Source organism: Chiloscyllium punctatum, chromosome 24, assembly GCF_047496795.1.
Source record: "Chiloscyllium punctatum isolate Juve2018m chromosome 24, sChiPun1.3, whole genome shotgun sequence".
Classification (NCBI taxonomy): domain Eukaryota; kingdom Metazoa; phylum Chordata; class Chondrichthyes; order Orectolobiformes; family Hemiscylliidae; genus Chiloscyllium; species Chiloscyllium punctatum.
In genome coordinates this window covers 48456210-48482451 of record NC_092762.1, presented here as the reverse complement: position 1 = coordinate 48482451, position 26242 = coordinate 48456210, and positions in this window count along the sequence as shown.

Sequence of the window (26242 nt, the reverse complement as noted above, 5' to 3'; positions counted from 1 at the left end):
GTCAGACTTAGACTCAGTCTCTGTCTCTGTCTCAGTCTCAGACTCAGTCTCAGTCTCAGTCTCAGACTCAGTCTTAGTCTCAGTCGCAGTCTCAGACTCAGTCTCAGATTCAGACTCAGTCTCAGTCTCAGACTCAGTCTCAGTCTCAGATTCAGACTCAGACTCAGTCTCAGTCTCAGACTCAGACTCAGTCTCAGTCTCAGACTCAGACTCAGACTCAGACTCAGTCTCAGACTCAGTCTCAGTCTCAGACTCAGTCACAGATTGAGTCTCAGACTCAGTCTCAGTCTCTGACTCAGTCTCAGACTCAGTCTCAGACTCAGTCTCAGTCTCAGTCTCAGACTCAGTCTCAGTCTCAGACTCAGACTCAGTCACAGATTGAGTCTCAGACTCAGTCTCAGACTCAGTCTCAGTCTCAGACTCAGACTCAGACTCAGTCTATGACTCAGTCTCAGATTCAGTCTCAGACTCAGTCTCAGTCTCAGTCTCAGTGTCAGACTGAGACTCAGTCTCAGTCTCAGACTCAGTCTCAGACTCAGTCGCAGTCTCAGACTCAGTCTCAGATTCAGACTCTGTCTCAGTCTCAGTCTCAGTCTCAGAGTCAGTCTCAGTCTCAGACTCAGACTCAGTCTCAGACTCAGTCTCAGTCTCAGTCTCAGACTCAGTCTCAGTCTCAGTGTCAGTGTCAGTCTCAGATTCAGTCTCAGTCTCAGTCTCAGTCTCAGACTCAGTCTCAGTCTCAGAGTCAGTCTCAGTCTCAGACTCAGTCTCAGTCTCAGTCTCAGACTCAGTCTCAGTCTCAGTGTCAGTGTCAGTCTCAGATTCAGTCTCAGTCTCAGTCTCAGTCTCAGACTCAGTCTCAGACTCAGACTCAGTCTCAGATTCAGACTCAGTCTCAGTCTCAGACTCAGACTCAGTCTCAGTCTCAGTCTCAGTCTCGGACTCTGTCTCAGATTCAGACTCAGTCTCAGTCTCAGACTCAGAATCAGTCTCAGTCTCAGATTCAGACTCAGTCTCAGTCCCAGACTCAGTCTCAGTCCCAGACTCAATCTCAGTCTCAGTCTCAGTCTCGGACTCAGTCTCAGATTCCGACTCAGTCTCAGTCTCAGTCTCAGTCTCAGTCTCAGACTCAGTGTCAGTCTCAGACTCAGACTCAGACTCAGACTCAGTCTCAGACTTAGACTCAGTCTCTGTCTCTGTCTCAGTCTCAGACTCAGTCTCAGTCTCAGTCTCAGACTCAGTCTTAGTCTCAGTCGCAGTCTCAGACTCAGTCTCAGATTCAGACTCAGTCTCAGTCTCAGACTCAGTCTCAGTCTCAGACTCAGACTCAGACTCAGTCTCAGTCTCAGACTCAGACTCAGTCTCAGTCTCAGACTCAGACTCAGACTCAGACTCAGTCTCAGTCTCAGACTCAGTCACAGATTGAGTCTCAGACTCAGTCTCAGTCTCTGACTCAGTCTCAGACTCAGTCTCAGACTCAGTCTCAGTCTCAGTCTCAGACTCAGTCTCAGTCTCAGACTCAGACTCAGTCACAGATTGAGTCTCAGACTCAGTCTCAGTCTCTGACTCAGTCTCAGACTCAGTCTCAGTCTCAGTCTCAGACTCAGTCTCAGTCTCAGACTCAGTCTCAGATTCAGACTCTGTCTCAGTCTCAGACTCAGTCTCAGACTCAGTCTCAGTCTCAGACTCAGTCTCAGTCTCAGTCTCAGTCTCAGCCTCAGTCTCAGTCTCAGTGTCAGACTCAGTCTCAGACTCAGTCTCTGTCTCAGACTCAGTTTCAGTCTCAGCCTCAGTCTCAGACTCAGTCTCAGTCTCAGTCTCAGGATCAGACTCAGTCTCGGTCTCAGTCTCAGACTCAGTCTCGGTCTCAGTCTCAGACTCAGTCTCAGTCTCAGACTCAGACTCAGTCCCAGACTCAGTCTCAGACTCAGTCCCAGACTCAGTCTCAGACTCAGTCTCAGACTCAGCCTCAGTCTGAGACTCAGACCCAGTCTCAGTCTCAGTCTCAGTCTCAGATTCAGTCTCAGTCTCAGTCTCAGTCTCAGACTCAGTCTCAGTCTCAGTCTCAGACTCAGTCTCAGTCTCAGACTCAGTCTCAATCTCAGACTCAGTATCAGACTCAGTCACAGTCTCAGTCTCAGTCTCAGTTTCAGACTCAGTCTCAGTCTCAGACCCAGTCTCAGTCTCAGTCTCAGACTCAGTCTCAGTCTCAGACTCAGACTCAGTCCCAGACTCAGTCTCAGACTCAGGCTCAGTCTCAGACTCAGTATCAGACTCAGTCTCAGTCTCAGTCTCAGATTCAGACTCAGTCTCAGACTCAGTCTCAGTCTCAGACTCAGTCTCAGTCTCAGACAGTCTCAGACTCACACTCAGTCTCAGTCTCAGTCTCAGCTTCAGATTCAGACTCAGTCTCAGACTCATTCTCAGTCTCAGACTCCGACTCAGTCTCAGACTCAGTCTCAGACTCATTCTCAGTCTCAGACTCTGTCTCAGTCTCAGACAGTGTCAGACTCCGACTCAGTCTCAGACTCAGCTACAGATTCAGACTCAGTCTCAGACTCATTCTCAGTCTCAGTCTCCGACTCAGTCTCAGACTCAGTCTCAGACTCATTCTCAGTCTCAGACTCTGTCTCAGTCTCAGACAGTCTCAGACTCCGACTCAGTCTCAGACTCAGTCTCAGTCTCAGTCTCAGACTCAGTCTCAGTCTCAGACTCAGTCTCAGACTCAGTCTCAGTCTCAGACTCAGTCTCAGTCTCAGACTCAGTCTCAGACTCAATCTCAGTCTCAGACTCAGTCTCAAACTCAGTCTCAGTCTCTGTCTCAGACTCAGTCTCAGTCTCAGTCTCAGACTCAGTCTCAGACTCAGTCTCTGTCTATGTCTCAGTCTCAGACACAGTCTCAGAGTCAATCTCAGGCTCAGTCTCAGACTGAGACTCAGTCTCGGTCTCAGCCTCAGTCTCAGTCTCAGTCTCAGTGTCAGACTCAGATTCAGTCTCAGTCTCAGACTCAGTCTCAGACTCAGTCTCAGTCTCAGACTCAGTCTCAGACTCAGTCTCAGACTCAGACTCAGACTCAGTCTCAGTCTCAGTCTCAGTCTCAGACTCAGTCTCAGATTCAGACTCAGTCTCAGTCTCAGACTCACAATCAGTCTCAGTCTCAGATTCAGACTCAGTCTCAGTCCCAGACTCAGTCTCAGTCCCAGACTCAATCTCAGTCTCAGTCTCAGTCTCGGACTCAGTCTCAGATTCCGACTCAGTCTCAGTCTCAGTCTCAGTCTCAGGCTCAGTCTCAGTCTCAGACTCAGTCTCAGTCTCAGTCTCAGACTCAGTCTCAGTCTCAGACTCAGACTCAGTCCCAGACTCAGTCTCAGACTCAGGCTCAGTCTCAGACTCAGTATCAGACTCAGTCTCAGTCTCAGTCTCAGACTCAGTCTCAGTCTCAGTCGCACTCTCAGACTCAGTCTCAGATTCCGACTCAGTCTCAGTCTCAGTCTCAGACTCAGTCTCAGTCTCAGTCTCAGACTCAGTCTCAGTCTCAGACTCAGTCTCTATCTCAGTGTCAGACTCAGACTCAGTCTCAGTCTCAGACTCAGTCTCAGACTCAGTCTCAGTCTCAGACTCAGTCTCAGTCTCAGACTCAGTCTCAGATTTAGACTCTGTCTCAGTCTCAGACTCAGTCTCAGTCTCAGTCTCAATCTCAGTCTCACAGTCAGTCTCAGTCTCAGACCCAGACTCAGTCTCAGTCTCAGTCTCTGTCTCTGTCTGAGACTCAGACTCAGTCCCAGTCTCAAACTCAGTCTCAGTCTCTGTCTCAGACTCAGTCTCAGTCTCAGACTCAGTCTCAGTCTCAAACTCAGTCTCAGTCTCAGTTTCAGACTCAGTCTCAGTCTCAGACCCAGTCTCAGTCTCAGTCTCAGACTCAGTCTCAGTCTCAGACTCAGACTCAGTCCCAGACTCAGTTTCAGTCTCAGCCTCAGTCTCAGACTCAGCCTCAGTCTGAGACTCAGACTCAGTCTCAGACTCAGTCTCTGTCTCAGACTCAGTTTCAGTCTCAGCCTCAGTCTCAGACTCAGTCTCAGTCTCAGTCTCAGGATCAGACTCAGTCTCGGTCTCAGTCTCAGACTCAGTCTCGGTCTCAGTCTCAGACTCAGTCTCAGTCTCAGACTCAGACTCAGTCTCAGACTCAGCCTCAGTCTGAGACTCAGACCCAGTCTCAGTCTCAGTCTCAGTCTCAGATTCAGTCTCAGTCTCAGTCTCAGTCTCAGACTCAGTCTCAGTCTCAGTCTCAGTCTCAGATTCAGACTCAGTCTCAGACTCAGTCTCAGTCTCAGACTCAGTCTCAGTCTCAGACAGTCTCAGACTCACACTCAGTCTCAGTCTCAGTCTCAGCTTCAGATTCAGACTCAGTCTCAGACTCATTCTCAGTCTCAGACTCCGACTCAGTCTCAGACTCAGTCTCAGACTCATTCTCAGTCTCAGACTCTGTCGCAGTCTCAGACAGTCTCAGACTCCGACTCAGTCTCAGACTCAGCTACAGATTCAGACTCAGTCTCAGACTCATTCTCAGTCTCAGACTCCGACTCAGTCTCAGACTCAGTCTCAGACTCATTCTCAGTCTCAGACTCTGTCTCAGTCTCAGACAGTCTCAGACTCCGACTCAGTCTCAGACTCAGTCTCAGTCTCAGTCTCAGACTCAGTCTCAGTCTCAGACTCAGTCACAGACTCAGTCTCAGTCTCAGACTCAGTCTCAGTCTCAGACTCAGTCTCAGACTCAATCACAGTCTCAGACTCAGTCTCAAACTCAGTCTCTGTCTCAGTCTCAGACTCAGTCTCAGACTCAGTCTCTGTCTATGTCTCAGTCTCAGACTCAGTCTCAGTCTCAGTTTCAGACTCAGTCTCAGTCTCAGTCTCAGTCTCAGTCTCAGATTCAGTCTCAGTCTCTGTCTCAGTCTCAGTCTCAGACTCAGTCTCAGTCTCAGTCTACGACTCAGTCTCAGATTCAGACTCAGTCTCAGTCTCAGACTCAGTCTCAGTCTCAGTCTCAGACTCAGTCTCAGTCTCAGTCTCAGACTCAGTCTCAGACTCAGTCTCAGTCTCTGTCTCAGTCTCAGTCTCCGACTCAGTCTCAGTCTCAGCCTCAGACTCAGTCTCAGATTCAGACTCAGTCTCAGTCTCAGTCTCAGACTCAGTCTCAGTCAGTCTCAGACTCAGTCTCAGACTCAATCTCAGTCTCAGACTCAGTCTCAGACTCAGTCTCTGTCTCTGTCTCAGTCTCAGACTCAGTCTCAGTCTCAGTCTCAGACTCAGTCTCAGTCGCAGACACAGTATCAGACTCAGTCTCAGTCTCAGTCTCAGACTCAGTCTCAGTCTCAGTCTCAGACTCAGCCTCAGTCTGAGACTCAGACTCAGTCACAGTCCCCGTCTCAGTCTCACACTCAGACTCAGTCTCAGTCTCAGTCTCAGTCTCAGACTCAGTCTCAGTCTCAGACTCAGACTCAGTCACAGACTCAGTCTCAGACTCAGTCTCAGTCTCAGTCTCAGACTCAGTCTCAGTCGCAGACTCAGTATCAGACTCAGTCACAGACTCAGTATCAGACTCAGTCTCAGACTCAGTCTCAGTCTCAGTCTCAGGCTCAGTCAGTCTCAGACTCAGTATCAGACTCAGTCTCAGTCTCAGACTCAGTCTCAGATTCAGACTCAGTCTCAGACTCAGTCTCAGTCTCAGTCTCAGTCTCAGACTCAGTCTCAGACTCAGTCTCAGTCTCAGTCTCAGTCTCAGATTCAGACTCAGTCTCAGACTCATTCTCAGTCTCAGACTCAGTCTCAGTCTCAGACAGTCTCAGACTCGGTCTCAGTCTCAGACTCAGTCTCAGTCTCAGTCTCAGACTCAGTCTCAGTCTCAGTCTCAGACTCAGTCTCAGACTCAATCTCAGTCTCAGACTCAGTCTCAGACTCAGTCTCTGTCTCTGTCTCAGTCTCAGACTCAGTCTCAGTCTCAGTCTCAGACTCAGTCTCAGACTCAGTCTCAGTCTCAGACTCAGTCTCAGACTCAGTCTCTGTCTCTGTCTCAGTCTCAGACCCAGTCTCTGTCTCTGTCTCAGTCTCAGACTCAGTCTCAGTCTCAGTCTCGGACTCAGTCTCAGACTCAGTCTCAGTCTCAGACTCAGTCTCAGACTCAGTCTCTGTCTCTGACTCAGTCTCAGACCCAGTCTCAGTCTCAGACTCAATCTCAGTCTCAGACTCAGTCTCAGACTCAGTCTCTGTCTCTGTCTCAGTCTCAGACTCAGTCTCAGTCTCAGTCTCAGACTCAGTCTCAGTCTCAGACTCAGTCTCTGTCTCTGTCTCAGTCTCAGACCCAGTCTCAGTCTCAGACTCAGACTCAGTCTCAGTCTCAGACCCAGTCTCAGTCTCAGACTCAGCCTCAGTCTCAGACTCAGTCTCAGTCTCAGTCTCAGGATCAGACTCAGTCTCGGTCTCAGTCTCAGACTCAGTCTCGGTCTCAGTCTCAGACTCAGTCTCAGTCTCAGACTCAGACTCAGTCCCAGACTCAGTCTCAGACTCAGTCCCAGACTCAGTCTCAGACTCAGTCTCAGACTCAGCCTCAGTCTGAGACTCAGACCCAGTCTCAGTCTCAGTCTCAGTCTCAGATTCAGTCTCAGTCTCAGTCTCAGTCTCAGACTCAGTCTCAGTCTCAGTCTCAGACTCAGTCTCAGTCTCAGACTCAGTCTCAATCTCAGACTCAGTATCAGACTCAGTCACAGTCTCAGTCTCAGTCTCAGTTTCAGACTCAGTCTCAGTCTCAGACCCAGTCTCAGTCTCAGTCTCAGACTCAGTCTCAGTCTCAGACTCAGACTCAGTCCCAGACTCAGTCTCAGACTCAGGCTCAGTCTCAGACTCAGTATCAGACTCAGTCTCAGTCTCAGTCTCAGATTCAGACTCAGTCTCAGACTCAGTCTCAGTCTCAGACTCAGTCTCAGTCTCAGACAGTCTCAGACTCACACTCAGTCTCAGTCTCAGTCTCAGCTTCAGATTCAGACTCAGTCTCAGACTCATTCTCAGTCTCAGACTCCGACTCAGTCTCAGACTCAGTCTCAGACTCATTCTCAGTCTCAGACTCTGTCTCAGTCTCAGACAGTGTCAGACTCCGACTCAGTCTCAGACTCAGCTACAGATTCAGACTCAGTCTCAGACTCATTCTCAGTCTCAGTCTCCGACTCAGTCTCAGACTCAGTCTCAGACTCATTCTCAGTCTCAGACTCTGTCTCAGTCTCAGACAGTCTCAGACTCCGACTCAGTCTCAGACTCAGTCTCAGTCTCAGTCTCAGACTCAGTCTCAGTCTCAGACTCAGTCTCAGACTCAGTCTCAGTCTCAGACTCAGTCTCAGTCTCAGACTCAGTCTCAGACTCAATCTCAGTCTCAGACTCAGTCTCAAACTCAGTCTCAGTCTCTGTCTCAGACTCAGTCTCAGTCTCAGTCTCAGACTCAGTCTCAGACTCAGTCTCTGTCTATGTCTCAGTCTCAGACACAGTCTCAGAGTCAATCTCAGGCTCAGTCTCAGACTGAGACTCAGTCTCGGTCTCAGCCTCAGTCTCAGTCTCAGTCTCAGTGTCAGACTCAGATTCAGTCTCAGTCTCAGACTCAGTCTCAGACTCAGTCTCAGTCTCAGACTCAGTCTCAGACTCAGTCTCAGACTCAGACTCAGACTCAGTCTCAGTCTCAGTCTCAGTCTCAGACTCAGTCTCAGATTCAGACTCAGTCTCAGTCTCAGACTCACAATCAGTCTCAGTCTCAGATTCAGACTCAGTCTCAGTCCCAGACTCAGTCTCAGTCCCAGACTCAATCTCAGTCTCAGTCTCAGTCTCGGACTCAGTCTCAGATTCCGACTCAGTCTCAGTCTCAGTCTCAGTCTCAGGCTCAGTCTCAGTCTCAGACTCAGTCTCAGTCTCAGTCTCAGACTCAGTCTCAGTCTCAGACTCAGACTCAGTCCCAGACTCAGTCTCAGACTCAGGCTCAGTCTCAGACTCAGTATCAGACTCAGTCTCAGTCTCAGTCTCAGACTCAGTCTCAGTCTCAGTCGCACTCTCAGACTCAGTCTCAGATTCCGACTCAGTCTCAGTCTCAGTCTCAGACTCAGTCTCAGTCTCAGTCTCAGACTCAGTCTCAGTCTCAGACTCAGTCTCTATCTCAGTGTCAGACTCAGACTCAGTCTCAGTCTCAGACTCAGTCTCAGACTCAGTCTCAGTCTCAGACTCAGTCTCAGTCTCAGACTCAGTCTCAGATTTAGACTCTGTCTCAGTCTCAGACTCAGTCTCAGTCTCAGTCTCAATCTCAGTCTCACAGTCAGTCTCAGTCTCAGACCCAGACTCAGTCTCAGTCTCAGTCTCTGTCTCTGTCTGAGACTCAGACTCAGTCCCAGTCTCAAACTCAGTCTCAGTCTCTGTCTCAGACTCAGTCTCAGTCTCAGACTCAGTCTCAGTCTCAAACTCAGTCTCAGTCTCAGTTTCAGACTCAGTCTCAGTCTCAGACCCAGTCTCAGTCTCAGTCTCAGACTCAGTCTCAGTCTCAGACTCAGACTCAGTCCCAGACTCAGTTTCAGTCTCAGCCTCAGTCTCAGACTCAGCCTCAGTCTGAGACTCAGACTCAGTCTCAGACTCAGTCTCTGTCTCAGACTCAGTTTCAGTCTCAGCCTCAGTCTCAGACTCAGTCTCAGTCTCAGTCTCAGGATCAGACTCAGTCTCGGTCTCAGTCTCAGACTCAGTCTCGGTCTCAGTCTCAGACTCAGTCTCAGTCTCAGACTCAGACTCAGTCTCAGACTCAGCCTCAGTCTGAGACTCAGACCCAGTCTCAGTCTCAGTCTCAGTCTCAGATTCAGTCTCAGTCTCAGTCTCAGTCTCAGACTCAGTCTCAGTCTCAGTCTCAGTCTCAGAATAAGACTCAGTCTCAGACTCAGTCTCAGTCTCAGACTCAGTCTCAGTCTCAGACAGTCTCAGACTCACACTCAGTCTCAGTCTCAGTCTCAGCTTCAGATTCAGACTCAGTCTCAGACTCATTCTCAGTCTCAGACTCCGACTCAGTCTCAGACTCAGTCTCAGACTCATTCTCAGTCTCAGACTCTGTCGCAGTCTCAGACAGTCTCAGACTCCGACTCAGTCTCAGACTCAGCTACAGATTCAGACTCAGTCTCAGACTCATTCTCAGTCTCAGACTCCGACTCAGTCTCAGACTCAGTCTCAGACTCATTCTCAGTCTCAGACTCTGTCTCAGTCTCAGACAGTCTCAGACTCCGACTCAGTCTCAGACTCAGTCTCAGTCTCAGTCTCAGACTCAGTCTCAGTCTCAGACTCAGTCACAGACTCAGTCTCAGTCTCAGACTCAGTCTCAGTCTCAGACTCAGTCTCAGACTCAATCACAGTCTCAGACTCAGTCTCAAACTCAGTCTCTGTCTCAGTCTCAGACTCAGTCTCAGACTCAGTCTCTGTCTATGTCTCAGTCTCAGACTCAGTCTCAGTCTCAGTTTCAGACTCAGTCTCAGTCTCAGTCTCAGTCTCAGTCTCAGATTCAGTCTCAGTCTCTGTCTCAGTCTCAGTCTCAGACTCAGTCTCAGTCTCAGTCTACGACTCAGTCTCAGATTCAGACTCAGTCTCAGTCTCAGACTCAGTCTCAGTCTCAGTCTCAGACTCAGTCTCAGTCTCAGTCTCAGACTCAGTCTCAGACTCAGTCTCAGTCTCTGTCTCAGTCTCAGTCTCCGACTCAGTCTCAGTCTCAGCCTCAGACTCAGTCTCAGATTCAGACTCAGTCTCAGTCTCAGTCTCAGACTCAGTCTCAGTCAGTCTCAGACTCAGTCTCAGACTCAATCTCAGTCTCAGACTCAGTCTCAGACTCAGTCTCTGTCTCTGTCTCAGTCTCAGACTCAGTCTCAGTCTCAGTCTCAGACTCAGTCTCAGTCGCAGACACAGTATCAGACTCAGTCTCAGTCTCAGTCTCAGACTCAGTCTCAGTCTCAGTCTCAGACTCAGCCTCAGTCTGAGACTCAGACTCAGTCACAGTCCCCGTCTCAGTCTCACACTCAGACTCAGTCTCAGTCTCAGTCTCAGTCTCAGACTCAGTCTCAGTCTCAGACTCAGACTCAGTCACAGACTCAGTCTCAGACTCAGTCTCAGTCTCAGTCTCAGACTCAGTCTCAGTCGCAGACTCAGTATCAGACTCAGTCACAGACTCAGTATCAGACTCAGTCTCAGACTCAGTCTCAGTCTCAGTCTCAGGCTCAGTCAGTCTCAGACTCAGTATCAGACTCAGTCTCAGTCTCAGACTCAGTCTCAGATTCAGACTCAGTCTCAGACTCAGTCTCAGTCTCAGTCTCAGTCTCAGACTCAGTCTCAGACTCAGTCTCAGTCTCAGTCTCAGTCTCAGATTCAGACTCAGTCTCAGACTCATTCTCAGTCTCAGACTCAGTCTCAGTCTCAGACAGTCTCAGACTCGGTCTCAGTCTCAGACTCAGTCTCAGTCTCAGTCTCAGACTCAGTCTCAGTCTCAGTCTCAGACTCAGTCTCAGACTCAATCTCAGTCTCAGACTCAGTCTCAGACTCAGTCTCTGTCTCTGTCTCAGTCTCAGACTCAGTCTCAGTCTCAGTCTCAGACTCAGTCTCAGACTCAGTCTCAGTCTCAGACTCAGTCTCAGACTCAGTCTCTGTCTCTGTCTCAGTCTCAGACCCAGTCTCTGTCTCTGTCTCAGTCTCAGACTCAGTCTCAGTCTCAGTCTCGGACTCAGTCTCAGACTCAGTCTCAGTCTCAGACTCAGTCTCAGACTCAGTCTCTGTCTCTGACTCAGTCTCAGACCCAGTCTCAGTCTCAGACTCAATCTCAGTCTCAGACTCAGTCTCAGACTCAGTCTCTGTCTCTGTCTCAGTCTCAGACTCAGTCTCAGTCTCAGTCTCAGACTCAGTCTCAGTCTCAGACTCAGTCTCTGTCTCTGTCTCAGTCTCAGACCCAGTCTCAGTCTCAGACTCAGACTCAGTCTCAGTCTCAGACCCAGTCTCAGTCTCAGACTCAGACTCAGTCTCAGTCTCAGACTCAGACTCAGTCTCAGATTCAGACTCAGTCTCAGTCTCAGTCTCAGACTCAGTCTCAGTCAGTCTCAGACTCAGTCTCAGACTCAATCTCAGTCTCAGACTCAGTCTCAGACTCAGTCTCTGTCTCTGTCTCAGTCTCAGACTCAGTCTCAGTCTCAGTCTCAGACTCAGTCTCAGTCGCAGACACAGTATCAGACTCAGTCTCAGTCTCAGTCTCAGACTCAGTCTCAGTCTCAGTCTCAGACTCAGCCTCAGTCTGAGACTCAGACTCAGTCACAGTCCCCGTCTCAGTCTCACACTCAGACTCAGTCTCAGTCTCAGTCTCAGTCTCAGACTCAGTCTCAGTCTCAGACTCAGACTCAGTCACAGACTCAGTCTCAGACTCAGTCTCAGTCTCAGTCTCAGACTCAGTCTCAGTCGCAGACTCAGTATCAGACTCAGTCACAGACTCAGTATCAGACTCAGTCTCAGACTCAGTCTCAGTCTCAGTCTCAGGCTCAGTCAGTCTCAGACTCAGTATCAGACTCAGTCTCAGTCTCAGACTCAGTCTCAGATTCAGACTCAGTCTCAGACTCAGTCTCAGTCTCAGTCTCAGTCTCAGACTCAGTCTCAGACTCAGTCTCAGTCTCAGTCTCAGTCTCAGATTCAGACTCAGTCTCAGACTCATTCTCAGTCTCAGACTCAGTCTCAGTCTCAGACAGTCTCAGACTCGGTCTCAGTCTCAGACTCAGTCTCAGTCTCAGTCTCAGACTCAGTCTCAGTCTCAGTCTCAGACTCAGTCTCAGACTCAATCTCAGTCTCAGACTCAGTCTCAGACTCAGTCTCTGTCTCTGTCTCAGTCTCAGACTCAGTCTCAGTCTCAGTCTCAGACTCAGTCTCAGACTCAGTCTCAGTCTCAGACTCAGTCTCAGACTCAGTCTCTGTCTCTGTCTCAGTCTCAGACCCAGTCTCTGTCTCTGTCTCAGTCTCAGACTCAGTCTCAGTCTCAGTCTCGGACTCAGTCTCAGACTCAGTCTCAGTCTCAGACTCAGTCTCAGACTCAGTCTCTGTCTCTGACTCAGTCTCAGACCCAGTCTCAGTCTCAGACTCAATCTCAGTCTCAGACTCAGTCTCAGACTCAGTCTCTGTCTCTGTCTCAGTCTCAGACTCAGTCTCAGTCTCAGTCTCAGACTCAGTCTCAGTCTCAGACTCAGTCTCTGTCTCTGTCTCAGTCTCAGACCCAGTCTCAGTCTCAGACTCAGACTCAGTCTCAGTCTCAGACCCAGTCTCAGTCTCAGACTCAGACTCAGTCTCAGTCTCAGACTCAGACTCAGTCCCAGACCAGTCTCAGACTCAGTATCAGACTCAGTCTCAGTCTCAGACTCAGTGTCAGACTCAGTCTCAGACTCAGTCTCAGTCTCAGTCTCAGGCTCAGTCAGTATCAGACTCAGTCTCACACTCAGTCTCAGTCTCAGACTCAGTCTCAGTCTCAGTCTCAGTCTCAGATTCAGACTCAGTCTCAGGCTCATTCTCAGTCTCAGACTCAGTCTCAGTCTCAGACAGTCTCAGACTCCGACTCAGTCTCAGTCTCAGACTCAGTCTCAGTCTCAGACTCAGTCTCAGTCTCAGTCTCAGACTCAGTCTCAGACTCAGTCTCAGTCTCAGACTCAGTCTCAGTCTCTGTCTCAGGCTCAGTCTCAGATTTAGACTCTGTCTCAGACTCAGTCTCAGTCTCAGTCTCAATCTCAGTCTCAGAGTCAGTCTCAGTCTCAGACTCAGACTCAGTCTCAGTCTCAGTCTCTGTCTCTGTCTCAGACTCAGACTCAGTCCCAGACGCAGTCTCAGACTCAGTCTCAGTCTCAGTCTCAGACTCAGTCTCAGTCTCAGACTCAGTCTCTATCTCAGTGTCAGACTCAGACTCAGTCTCAGTCTCAGACTCAGTCTCAGACTCAGTCTCAGTCTCAGACTCAGTCTCAGTCTCAGTCTCAGACTCAGTCTCAGATTTAGACTCTGTCTCAGTCTCAGACTCAGTCTCAGTCTCAGTCTCAATCTCAGTCTCACAGTCAGTCTCAGTCACAGACCCAGACTCAGTCTCAGTCTCAGTCTCTGTCTCTGTCTGAGACTCAGACTCAGTCCCAGTCTCAAACTCAGTCTCAGTCTCTGTCTCAGACTCAGTCTCAGTCTCAGACTCAGTCTCAGTCTCAAACTCAGTCTCAGTCTCTGTCTCAGACTCAGTCTCAGTCTCTGTCTCAGACTCAGTTTCAGTCTCAGCCTCAGTCTCAGACTCAGCCTCAGTCTGAGACTCAGACTCATTCTCAGACTCAGTCTCTGTCTCAGACTCAGTTTCAGTCTCAGCCTCAGTCTCAGACTCAGTCTCAGTCTCAGTCTCAGGATCAGACTCAGTCTCGGTCTCAGTCTCAGACTCAGTCTCGGTCTCAGACTCAGCCTCAGTCTGAGACTCAGACCCAGTCTCAGTCTCAGTCTCAGTCTCAGATTCAGTCTCAGTCTCAGTCTCAGTCTCAGACTCAGTCTCAGTCTCAGTCTCAGACTCAGTCTCAGTCTCAGACTCAGTCTCAGACTCAGTCTCAGTCTCAGTCTCAGTCTCAGATTCAGACTCAGTCTCAGACACATTCTCAGTCTCAGACTCAGTCTCAGTCTCAGACAGTCTCAGACTCGGTCTCAGTCTCAGACTCAGTCTCAGTCTCAGTCTCAGACTCAGTCTCAGTCTCAGTCTCAGACTCAGTCTCAGACTCAATCTCAGTCTCAGACTCAGTCTCTGTCTCTGTCTCAGTCTCAGACTCAGTCTCAGTCTCAGTCTCAGACTCAGTCTCAGACTCAGTCTCAGTCTCAGACTCAGTCTCAGACTCAGTCTCTGTCTCTGTCTCAGTCTCAGACCCAGTCTCAGTCTCAGACTCAGACTCAGTCTCAGTCTCAGACCCAGTCTCAGTCTCAGACTCAGACTCAGTCTCAGACTCAGACTCAGACTCAGTCCCAGACCAGTCTCAGACTCAGTATCAGACTCAGTCTCAGTCTCAGACTCAGTGTCAGACTCAGTCTCAGACTCAGTCTCAGTCTCAGTCTCAGTCTCAGATTCAGACTCAGTCTTAGGCTCATTCTCAGTCTCAGACTCAGTCTCAGTCTCAGACAGTCTCAGACTCCGACTCAGTCTCAGTCTCAGACTCAGTCTCAGTCTCAGACTCAGTCTCAGTCTCAGTCTCAGACTCAGTCTCAGACTCAGTCTCAGTCTCAGACTCAGTCTCAGTCTCAGTCTCAGACTCAGTCTCTATCTCAGTGTCAGACTCAGACTCAGTCTCAGTCTCAGACTCAGTCTCAGACTCAGTCTCAGTCTCAGACTCAGTCTCAGTCTCAGACTCAGTCTCAGATTTAGACTCTGTCTCAGTCTCAGACTCAGTCTCAGTCTCAGTCTCAATCTCAGTCTCACAGTCAGTCTCAGTCACAGACCCAGACTCAGTCTCAGTCTCAGTCTCTGTCTCTGTCTGAGACTCAGACTCAGTCCCAGTCTCAAACTCAGTCTCAGTCTCTGTCTCAGACTCAGTCTCAGTCTCAGACTCAGTCTCAGTCTCAAACTCAGTCTCAGTCTCAGTCTCTGTCTCAGACTCAGTTTCAGTCTCAGCCTCAGTCTCAGACTCAGCCTCAGTCTGAGACTCAGACTCATTCTCAGACTCAGTCTCTGTCTCAGACTCAGTTTCAGTCTCAGCCTCAGTCTCAGACTCAGTCTCAGTCTCAGTCTCAGGATCAGACTCAGTCTCGGTCTCAGTCTCAGACTCAGTCTCGGTCTCAGACTCAGCCTCAGTCTGAGACTCAGACCCAGTCTCAGTCTCAGTCTCAGTCTCAGATTCAGTCTCAGTCTCAGTCTCAGTCTCAGACTCAGTCTCAGTCTCAGTCTCAGACTCAGTCTCAGTCTCAGACTCAGTCTCAGACTCAGTCTCAGTCTCAGTCTCAGTCTCAGATTCAGACTCAGTCTCAGACACATTCTCAGTCTCAGACTCAGTCTCATTCTCAGACAGTCTCAGACTCGGTCTCAGTCTCAGTCTCAGTCTCAGTCTCAGTCTCAGACTCAGTCTCAGTCTCAGTCTCAGACTCAGTCTCAGACTCAATCTCAGTCTCAGACTCAGTCTCTGTCTCTGTCTCAGTCTCAGACTCAGTCTCAGTCTCAGTCTCAGACTCAGTCTCAGACTCAGTCTCAGTCTCAGACTCAGTCTCAGACTCAGTCTCTGTCTCTGTCTCAGTCTCAGACCCAGTCTCAGTCTCAGACTGAGACTCAGTCTCAGTCTCAGACCCAGTCTCAGTCTCAGACTCAGACTCAGTCTCAGTCTCAGACTCAGACTCAGTCCCAGACCAGTCTCAGACTCAGTATCAGACTCAGTCTCAGTCTCAGACTCAGTGTCAGACTCAGTCTCAGACTCAGTCTCAGTCTCAGTCTCAGTCTCAGATTCAGACTCAGTCTTAGGCTCATTCTCAGTCTCAGACTCAGTCTCAGTCTCAGACAGTCTCAGACTCCGACTCAGTCTCAGTCTCAGACTCAGTCTCAGTCTCAGACTCAGTCTCAGTCTCAGTCTCAGACTCAGTCTCAGACTCAGTCTCAGTCTCAGACTCAGTCTCAGTCTCTGTCTCAGGCTCAGTCTCAGATTTAGACTCTGTCTCAGACTCAGTCTCAGTCTCAGTCTCAATCTCAGTCTCAGAGTCAGTCTCAGTCTCAGACTCAGACTCAGTCTCAGTCTCAGTCTCTGTCTCTGTCTCAGACTCAGACTCAGTCCCAGACGCAGTCTCAGACTCAGTCTCAGTCTCAGTCTCAGACTCAGTCTCAGTCTCAGACTCAGTCTCTATCTCAGTGTCAGACTCAGACTCAGTCTCAGTCTCAGACTCAGTCTCAGACTCAGTCTCAGTCTCAGACTCAGTCTCAGTCTCAGACTCAGTCTCAGATTTAGACTCTGTCTCAGTCTCAGACTCAGTCTCAGTCTCAGTCTCAATCTCAGTCTCACAGTCAGTCTCAGTCTCAGACCCAGACTCAGTCTCAGTCTCAGTCTCTGTCTCTGTCTGAGACTCAGACTCAGTCCCAGTCTCAAACTCCGTCTCAGTCTCTGTCTCAGACTCAGTCTCAGTCTCAGACTCAGTCTCAGTCTCAAACTCAGTCTCAGTCTCTGTCTCAGACTCAGTCTCAGTCTCTGTCTCAGACTCAGTTTCAGTCTCAGCCTCAGTCTCAGACTCAGCCTCAGTCTGAGACTCAGACTCAGTCTCAGACTCAGTCTCTGTCTCAGACTCAGTTTCAGTCTCAGCCTCAGTCTCAGACTCAGTCTCAGTCTCAGTCTCAGGATCAGACTCAGTCTCGGTCTCAGTCTCAGAATCAGTCTCGGTCTCAGACTCAGCCTCAGTCTGAGACTCAGACCCAGTCTCAGTCTCAGTCTCAGTCTCAGATTCAGTCTCAGTCTCAGTCTCAGTCTCAGACTCAGTCTCAGTCTCAGTCTCAGACTCAGTCTCAGTCTCAGACTCAGTCTCAGACTCAGTCTCAGTCTCAGTCTCAGTCTCAGATTCAGACTCAGTCTCAGACTCATTCTCAGTCTCAGACTCAGTCTCAGTCTCAGACAGTCTCAGACTCGGTCTCAGTCTCAGACTCAGTCTCAGTCTCAGTCTCAGACTCAGTCTCAGTCTCAGTCTCAGACTCAATCTCAGTCTCAGACTCAGTCTCAGACTCAGTCTCTGTCTCTGTCTCAGTCTCAGACTCAGTCTCAGTCTCAGTCTCAGACTCAGTCTCAGACTCAGTCTCAGTCTCAGACTCAGTCTCAGACTCAGTCTCTGTCTCTGTCTCAGTCTCAGACCCAGTCTCAGTCTCAGACTCAGACTCAGTCTCAGTCTCAGACCCAGTCTCAGTCTCAGACTCAGACTCAGTCTCAGTCTCAGACTCAGACTCAGTCCCAGACCAGTCTCAGACTCAGTATCAGACTCAGTCTCAGTCTCAGACTCAGTGTCAGACTCAGTCTCAGACTCAGTCTCAGTCTCAGTCTCAGGCTCAGTCAGTATCAGACTCAGTCTCAGACTCAGTCTCAGTCTCAGACTCAGTCTCAGTCTCAGTCTCAGTCTCAGATTCAGACTCAGTCTCAGGCTCATTCTCAGTCTCAGACTCAGTCTCAGTCTCAGACAGTCTCAGACTCCGACTCAGTCTCAGTCTCAGACTCAGTCTCAGTCTCAGACTCAGTCTCAGTCTCAGTCTCAGACTCAGTCTCAGACTCAGTCTCAGTCTCAGACTCAGTCTCAGTCTCTGTCTCAGGCTCAGTCTCAGATTTAGACTCTGTCTCAGACTCAGTCTCAGTCTCAGTCTCAATCTCAGTCTCAGAGTCAGTCTCAGTCTCAGACTCAGACTCAGTCTCAGTCTCAGTCTCTGTCTCTGTCTCAGACTCAGACTCAGTCCCAGACGCAGTCTCAGACTCAGTCTCAGTCTCAGTCTCAGACTCAGTCTCAGTCTCAGACTCAGTCTCTATCTCACTGTCAGACTCAGACTCAGTCTCAGTCTCAGACTCAGTCTCAGACTCAGTCTCAGTCTCAGACTCAGTCTCAGTCTCAGACTCAGTCTCAGATTTAGACTCTGTCTCAGTCTCAGACTCAGTCTCAGTCTCAGTCTCAATCTCAGTCTCACAGTCAGTCTCAATCTCAGACCCAGACTCAGTCTCAGTCTCAGTCTCTGTCTCTGTCTGAGACTCAGACTCAGTCCCAGTCTCAAACTCAGTCTCAGTCTCTGTCTCAGACTCAGTCTCAGTCTCAGACTCAGTCTCAGTCTCAAACTCAGTCTCAGTCTCTGTCTCAGACTCAGTCTCAGTCTCTGTCTCAGACTCAGTTTCAGTCTCAGCCTCAGTCTCAGACTCAGCCTCAGTCTGAGACTCAGACTCAGTCTCAGACTCAGTCTCTGTCTCAGACTCAGTTTCAGTCTCAGCCTCAGTCTCAGACTCAGTCTCAGTCTCAGTCTCAGGATCAGACTCAGTCTCGGTCTCAGTCTCAGACTCAGTCTCGGTCTCAGACTCAGCCTCAGTCTGAGACTCAGACCCAGTCTCAGTCTCAGTCTCAGTCTCAGATTCAGTCTCAGTCTCAGTCTCAGTCTCAGACTCAGTCTCAGTCTCAGTCTCAGACTCAGTCTCAGTCTCAGACTCAGTCTCAATCTCAGACTCAGTATCAGACTCAGTCACAGTCTCAGTCTCAGTCTCAGTTTCAGACTCAGTCTCAGTCTCAGACCCAGTCTCAGTCTCAGTCTCAGACTCAGTCTCAGTCTCAGACTCAGACTCAGTCCCAGACTCAGTCTCAGACTCAGGCTCAGTCTCAGACTCAGTATCAGACTCAGTCTCAGTCTCAGTCTCAGTCTCAGTCTCAGATTCAGACTCAGTCTCAGACTCAGTCTCAGTCTCAGACTCAGTCTCAGTCTCAGACAGTCTCAGACTCACACTCAGTCTCAGTCTCAGCTTCAGATTCAGACTCAGTCTCAGACTCATTCTCGGTCTCAGTCTCCGACTCAGTCTCAGACTCAGTCTCAGACTCATTCTCAGTCTCAGACTCTGTCTCAGTCTCAGACAGTCTCAGACTCCGACTCAGTCTCAGACTCAGCTTGAGATTCAGACTCAGTCTCAGACTCATTCTCAGTCTCATACTCCGACTCAGTCTCAGACTCAGTCTCAGACTCATTCTCAGTCTCAGACTCCGTCTCAGTCTCAGACTCAGTCTCAGTCTCAGACTAAGTCTCAGACTCAGTCTCAGTCTCAGACTCAGTCTCAGTCTCAGACTCAGTCTCAGACTCAATCTCGGTCTCAGACTCAGTCTCAAACTCAGTCTCAGTCTCTGTCTCAGACTCAGTCTCAGTCTCAGTCTCAGACTCAGTCTCAGACTCAGTCTCTGTCTATGTCTCAGTCTCAGACTCAGTCTCAGTCTCAGTTTCATTCTCAGTCTCAGACTCTGTCTCAGTCTCAGACAGTCTCAGACTCCGACTCAGTCTCAGACTCAGTCTCAGTCTCAGTCTCAGTCTCAGACTCAGTCTCAGATTCAGACTCAGTCTCAGTCTCAGACTCAGTCTCAGACTCAGTCTCAGTCTCTGTCTCAGTCTCAGTCTCAGACTCAGTCTCAGTCTCAGCCTCAGACTCAGTCTCAGATTCAGACTCAGTCTCAGCCTCAGTCTCAGACTCAGTCTCAGTCTCAGTCTCAGTCTCAGACTCAGACTCAGTTTCAGTCTCAGACTCAGTCTCAATCTCAGACTCAGTATCAGACTCAGTCACAGTCTCAGTCTCAGTCTCAGTTTCAGACTCAGTCTCAGTCTCAGACCCAGTCTCAGTCTCAGTCTCAGACTCAGTCTCAGTCTCAGACTCAGACTCAGTCCCAGACTCAGTCTCAGACTCAGGCTCAGTCTCAGACTCAGTATCAGACTCAGTCTCAGTCTCAGTCTCAGTCTCAGTCTCAGATTCAGACTCAGTCTCAGACTCAGTCTCAGTCTCAGACTCAGTCTCAGTCTCAGACAGTCTCAGACTCACACTCAGTCTCAGTCTCAGCTTCAGATTCAGACTCAGTCTTAGACTCATTCTCGGTCTCAGTCTCCGACTCAGTCTCAGACTCATTCTCAGTCTCAGACTCTGTCTCAGTCTCAGACAGTCTCAGACTCCGACTCAGTCTCAGACTCAGCTTCAGATTCAGACTCAGTCTCAGACTCATTCTCAGTCTCATACTCCGACTCAGTCTCAGACTCAGTCTCAGACTCATTCTCAGTATCAGACTCTGTCTCAGTCTCAGACAGTCTCAGACTCCGACTCAGTCTCAGACTCAGTCTCAGTCTCAGACTCAGTCTCAGACTCAGTCTCAGTCTCAGACTCAGTCTCAGTCTCAGACTCAGTCTCAGACTCAATCTCAGTCTCAGACTCAGTCTCAAACTCAGTCTCAGTCTCTGTCTCAGACTCAGTCTCAGTCTCAGTCTCAGACTCAGTCTCAGACTCAGTCTCTGTCTATGTCTCAGTCTCAGACTCAGTCTCAGTCTCAGTTTCATTCTCAGTCTCAGACTCTGTCTCAGTCTCAAACAGTCTCAGACTCCGACTCAGTCTCAGACTCAGTCTCAGTCTCAGTCTCAGTCTCAGACTCAGTCTCAGATTCAGACTCAGTCTCAGTCTCAGACTCAGTCTCAGACTTAGTCTCAGTCTCTGTCTCAGTCTCAGTCTCAGACTCAGTCTCAGTCTCAGCCTCAGACTCAGTCTCAGATTCAGACTCAGTCTCAGCCTCAGTCTCAGACTCAGTCTCAGTCTCAGTCTCAGTCTCAGACTCAGACTCAGTCTCAGTCTCAGACTCAGACTCAGTCTCAGTCTCAGACTCAGACTCAGACTCAGTCTCAGACTCAGTCTCAGTCTCAGACTCAGAATCAGTCACAGATTGAGTCTCAGACTCAGTCTCAGACTCAGTCTCAGTCTCAGACTCAGACTCAGACTCAGTCTATGACTCAGTCTCAGATTCAGTCTCAGACTCAGTCTCAGTCTCAGTCTCAGTGTCAGACTGAGACTCAGTCTCAGTCTCAGACTCAGTCTCAGACTCAGTCGCAGTCTCAGACTCAGTCTCAGATTCAGACTCTGTCTCAGTCTCAGTCTCAGTCTCAGTCTCAGAGTCAGTCTCAGTCTCAGACTCAGACTCAGTTTCAGACTCAGTCTCAGTCTCAGTCTCAGACTCAGTCTCAGTCTCAGTGTCAGTGTCAGTCTCAGATTCAGTCTCAGTCTCAGTCTCAGTCTCAGACTCAGTCTCAGTCTCAGAGTCAGTCTCAGTCTCAGGCTCAGTCTCAGTCTCAGTCTCAGACTCAGTCTCAGTCTCAGTGTCAGTGTCAGTCTCAGATTCAGTCTCAGTCTCAGTCTCAGTCTCAGACTCAGTCTCAGACTCAGACTCAGTCTCAGATTCAGACTCAGTCTCAGTCTCAGACTCAGACTCAGTCTCAGTCTCAGTCTCAGTCTCGGACTCTGTCTCAGATTCAGACTCAGTCTCAGTCTCAGACTCAGAATCAGTCTCAGTCTCAGATTCAGACTCAGTCTCAGTCCCAGACTCAGTCTCAGTCCCAGACTCAATCTCAGTCTCAGTCTCAGTCTCGGACTCAGTCTCAGATTCCGACTCAGTCTCAGTCTCAGTCTCAGTCTCAGTCTCAGACTCAGTGTCAGTCTCAGACTCAGACTCAGACAGTCTCAGACTCGGTCTCAGTCTCAGACTCAGTCTCAGTCTCAGTCTCAGACTCAGTCTCAGTCTCAGTCTCAGACTCAGTCTCAGTCTCAGTCTCAGACTCAGTCTCAGTCTCAGACTCAGTCTCAGACTCAGTCTCAGTCTCAGTCTCAGTCTCAGATTCAGACTCAGTCTCAGACTCATTCTCAGTCTCAGACTCAGTCTCAGTCTCAGACAGTCTCAGACTCGGTCTCAGTCTCAGACTCAGTCTCAGTCTCAGTCTCAGACTCAGTCTCAGTCTCAGTCTCAGACTCAGTCTCAGACTCAATCTCAGTCTCAGACTCAGTCTCAGACTCAGTCTCTGTCTCTGTCTCAGTCTCAGACTCAGTCTCAGTCTCAGTCTCAGACTCAGTCTCAGACTCAGTCTCAGTCTCAGACTCAGTCTCAGACTCAGTCTCTGTCTCTGTCTCAGTCTCAGACCCAGTCTCAGTCTCAGACTCAGACTCAGTCTCAGTCTCAGACCCAGTCTCAGTCTCAGACTCAGACTCAGTCTCAGTCTCAGACTCAGACTCAGTCCCAGACCAGTCTCAGACTCAGTATCAGACTCAGTCTCAGTCTCAGACTCAGTGTCAGACTCAGTCTCAGACTCAGTCTCAGTCTCAGTCTCAGGCTCAGTCAGTATCAGACTCAGTCTCAGACTCAGTCTCAGTCTCAGACTCAGTCTCAGTCTCAGTCGCAGTCTCAGATTCAGACTCAGTCTCAGGCTCATTCTCAGTCTCAGACTCAGTCTCAGTCTCAGACAGTCTCAGACTCCGACTCAGTCTCAGTCTCAGACTCAGTCTCAGTCTCAGACTCAGTCTCAGTCTCAGTCTCAGACTCAGTCTCAGACTCAGTCTCAGTCTCAGACTCAGTCTCAGTCTCTGTCTCAGGCTCAGTCTCAGATTTAGACTCTGTCTCAGACTCAGTCTCAGTCTCAGTCTCAATCTCAGTCTCAGAGTCAGTCTCAGTCTCAGACTCAGACTCAGTCTCAGTCTCAGTCTCTGTCTCTGTCTCAGACTCAGACTCAGTCCCAGACGCAGTCTCAGACTCAGTCTCAGTCTCAGTCTCAGACTCAGTCTCAGTCTCAGACTCAGTCTCTATCTCACTGTCAGACTCAGACTCAGTCTCAGTCTCAGACTCAGTCTCAGACTCAGTCTCAGTCTCAGACTCAGTCTCAGTCTCAGACTCAGTCTCAGATTTAGACTCTGTCTCAGTCTCAGACTCAGTCTCAGTCTCAGTCTCAATCTCAGTCTCACAGTCAGTCTCAATCTCAGACCCAGACTCAGTCTCAGTCTCAGTCTCTGTCTCTGTCTGAGACTCAGTCTCAGTCTCAGACTCAGTCTCAGTCTCAAACTCAGTCTCAGTCTCTGTCTCAGACTCAGTCTCAGTCTCTGTCTCAGACTCAGTTTCAGTCTCAGCCTCAGTCTCAGACTCAGCCTCAGTCTGAGACTCAGACTCAGTCTCAGACTCAGTCTCTGTCTCAGACTCAGTTTCAGTCTCAGCCTCAGTCTCAGACTCAGTCTCAGTCTCAGTCTCAGGATCAGACTCAGTCTCGGTCTCAGTCTCAGACTCAGTCTCGGTCTCAGACTCAGCCTCAGTCTGAGACTCAGACCCAGTCTCAGTCTCAGTCTCAGTCTCAGATTCAGTCTCAGTCTCAGTCTCAGTCTCAGACTCAGTCTCAGTCTCAGTCTCAGACTCAGTCTCAGTCTCAGACTCAGTCTCAATCTCAGACTCAGTATCAGACTCAGTCACAGTCTCAGTCTCAGTCTCAGTTTCAGACTCAGTCTCAGTCTCAGACCCAGTCTCAGTCTCAGTCTCAGACTCAGTCTCAGTCTCAGACTCAGACTCAGTCCCAGACTCAGTCTCAGACTCAGGCTCAGTCTCAGACTCAGTATCAGACTCAGTCTCAGTCTCAGTCTCAGTCTCAGTCTCAGATTCAGACTCAGTCTCAGACTCAGTCTCAGTCTCAGACTCAGTCTCAGTCTCAGACAGTCTCAGACTCACACTCAGTCTCAGTCTCAGCTTCAGATTCAGACTCAGTCTCAGACTCATTCTCGGTCTCAGTCTCCGACTCAGTCTCAGACTCAGTCTCAGACTCATTCTCAGTCTCAGACTCTGTCTCAGTCTCAGACAGTCTCAGACTCCGACTCAGTCTCAGACTCAGCTTGAGATTCAGACTCAGTCTCAGACTCATTCTCAGTCTCATACTCCGACTCAGTCTCAGACTCATTCTCAGTCTCAGACTCTGTCTCAGTCTCAGACAGTCTCAGACTCCGTCTCAGTCTCAGACTCAGTCTCAGTCTCAGACTATGTCTCAGACTCAGTCTCAGTCTCAGACTCAGTCTCAGTCTCAGACTCAGTCTCAGACTCAATCTCGGTCTCAGACTCAGTCTCAGACTCAGTCTCTGTCTATGTCTCAGTCTCAGACTCAGTCTCAGTCTCAGTTTCATTCTCAGTCTCAGACTCTGTCTCAGTCTCAGACAGTCTCAGACTCCGACTCAGTCTCAGACTCAGTCTCAGTCTCAGTCTCAGTCTCAGTCTCAGACTCAGTCTCAGATTCAGACTCAGTCTCAGTCTCAGACTCAGTCTCAGACTCAGTCTCAGTCTCTGTCTCAGTCTCAGTCTCAGACTCAGTCTCAGTCTCAGCCTCAGACTCAGTCTCAGATTTAGACTCAGTCTCAGCCTCAGTCTCAGACTCAGTCTCAATCTCAGTCTCAGTCTCAGACTCAGACTCAGTTTCAGTCTCAGACTCAGTCTCAATCTCAGACTCAGTATCAGACTCAGTCACAGTCTCAGTCTCAGTCTCAGTTTCAGACTCAGTCTCAGTCTCAGACCCAGTCTCAGTCTCAGTCTCAGACTCAGTCTCAGTCTCAGACTCAGACTCAGTCCCAGACTCAGTCTCAGACTCAGGCTCATTCTCAGACTCAGTATCAGACTCAGTCTCAGTCTCAGTCTCAGTCTCAGTCTCAGATTCAGACTCAGTCTCAGACTCAGTCTCAGTCTCAGACTCAGTCTCAGTCTCAGACAGTCTCAGACTCGGTCTCAGTCTCAGTCTCAGCTTCAGATTCAGACTCAGTCTTAGACTCATTCTCGGTCTCAGTCTCCGACTCAGTCTCAGACTCATTCTCAGTCTCAGACTCTGTCTCAGTCTCAGACAGTCTCAGACTCCGACTCAGTCTCAGACTCAGCTTCAGATTCAGACTCAGTCTCAGACTCATTCTCAGTCTCATACTCCGACTCAGTCTCAGACTCAGTCTCAGACTCATTCTCAGTCTCAGACTCTGTCTCAGTCTCAGACAGTCTCAGACTCCGACTCAGTCTCAGACTCAGTCTCAGACTCAGTCTCAGACTCAGTCTCAGTCTCAGACTCAGTCTCAGTCTCAGACTCAGTCTCAGACTCAATCTCAGTCTCAGACTCAGTCTCAAACTCAGTCTCAGTCTCTGTCTCAGACTCAGTCTCAGTCTCAGTCTCAGACTCAGTCTCAGACTCAGTCTCTGTCTATGTCTCAGTCTCAGACTCAGTCTCAGTCTCAGTTTCATTCTCAGTCTCAGACTCTGTCTCAGTCTCAAACAGTCTCAGACTCCGACTCAGTCTCAGACTCAGTCTCAGTCTCAGTCTCAGTCTCAGACTCAGTCTCAGATTCAGACTCAGTCTCAGTCTCAGACTCAGTCTCAGACTCAGTCTCAGTCTCTGTCTCAGTCTCAGTCTCAGACTCAGTCTCAGTCTCAGCCTCAGACTCAGTCTCAGATTCAGACTCAGTCTCAGCCTCAGTCTCAGACTCAGTCTCAGTCTCAGTCTCAGTCTCAGACTCAGACTCAGTCTCAGTCTCAGACTCAGACTCAGTCTCAGTCTCAGACTCAGACTCAGACTCAGTCTCAGACTCAGTCTCAGTCTCAGACTCAGAATCAGTCACAGATTGAGTCTCAGACTCAGTCTCAGACTCAGTCTCAGTCTCAGACTCAGACTCAGACTCAGTCTATGACTCAGTCTCAGATTCAGTCTCAGACTCAGTCTCAGTCTCAGTCTCAGTGTCAGACTGAGACTCAGTCTCAGTCTCAGACTCAGTCTCAGACTCAGTCGCAGTCTCAGACTCAGTCTCAGATTCAGACTCTGTCTCAGTCTCAGTCTCAGTCTCAGTCTCAGAGTCAGTCTCAGTCTCAGACTCAGACTCAGTCTCAGACTCAGTCTCAGTCTCAGTCTCAGACTCAGTCTCAGTCTCAGTGTCAGTGTCAGTCTCAGATTCAGTCTCAGTCTCAGTCTCAGTCTCAGACTCAGTCTCAGTCTCAGAGTCAGTCTCAGTCTCAGACTCAGTCTCAGTCTCAGTCTCAGTCTCAGACTCAGTCTCAGTCTCAGTGTCAGTGTCAGTCTCAGATTCAGTCTCAGTCTCAGTCTCAGTCTCAGACTCAGTCTCAGACTCAGACTCAGTCTCAGATTCAGACTCAGTCTCAGTCTCAGACTCAGACTTAGTCTCAGTCTCAGTCTCAGTCTCGGACTCTGTCTCAGATTCAGACTCAGTCTCAGTCTCAGTCCCAGACTCAGTCTCAGTCCCAGACTCAATCTCAGTCTCAGTCTCAGTCTCGGACTCAGTCTCAGATTCCGACTCAGTCTCAGTCTCAGTCTCAGTCTCAGTCTCAGACTCAGTGTCAGTCTCAGACTCAGACTCAGACTCAGACTCAGTCTCAGACTTAGACTCAGTCTCTGTCTCTGTCTCAGTCTCAGACTCAGTCTCAGTCTCAGTCTCAGACTCAGTCTTAGTCTCAGTCGCAGTCTCAGACTCAGTCTCAGATTCAGACTCAGTCTCAGTCTCAGACTCAGTCTCAGTCTCAGACTCAGACTCAGACTCAGTCTCAGTCTCAGACTCAGACTCAGTCTCAGTCTCAGACTCAGACTCAGACTCAGACTCAGTCTCAGACTCAGTCTCAGTCTCAGACTCAGTCACAGATTGAGTCTCAGACTCAGTCTCAGTCTCTGACTCAGTCTCAG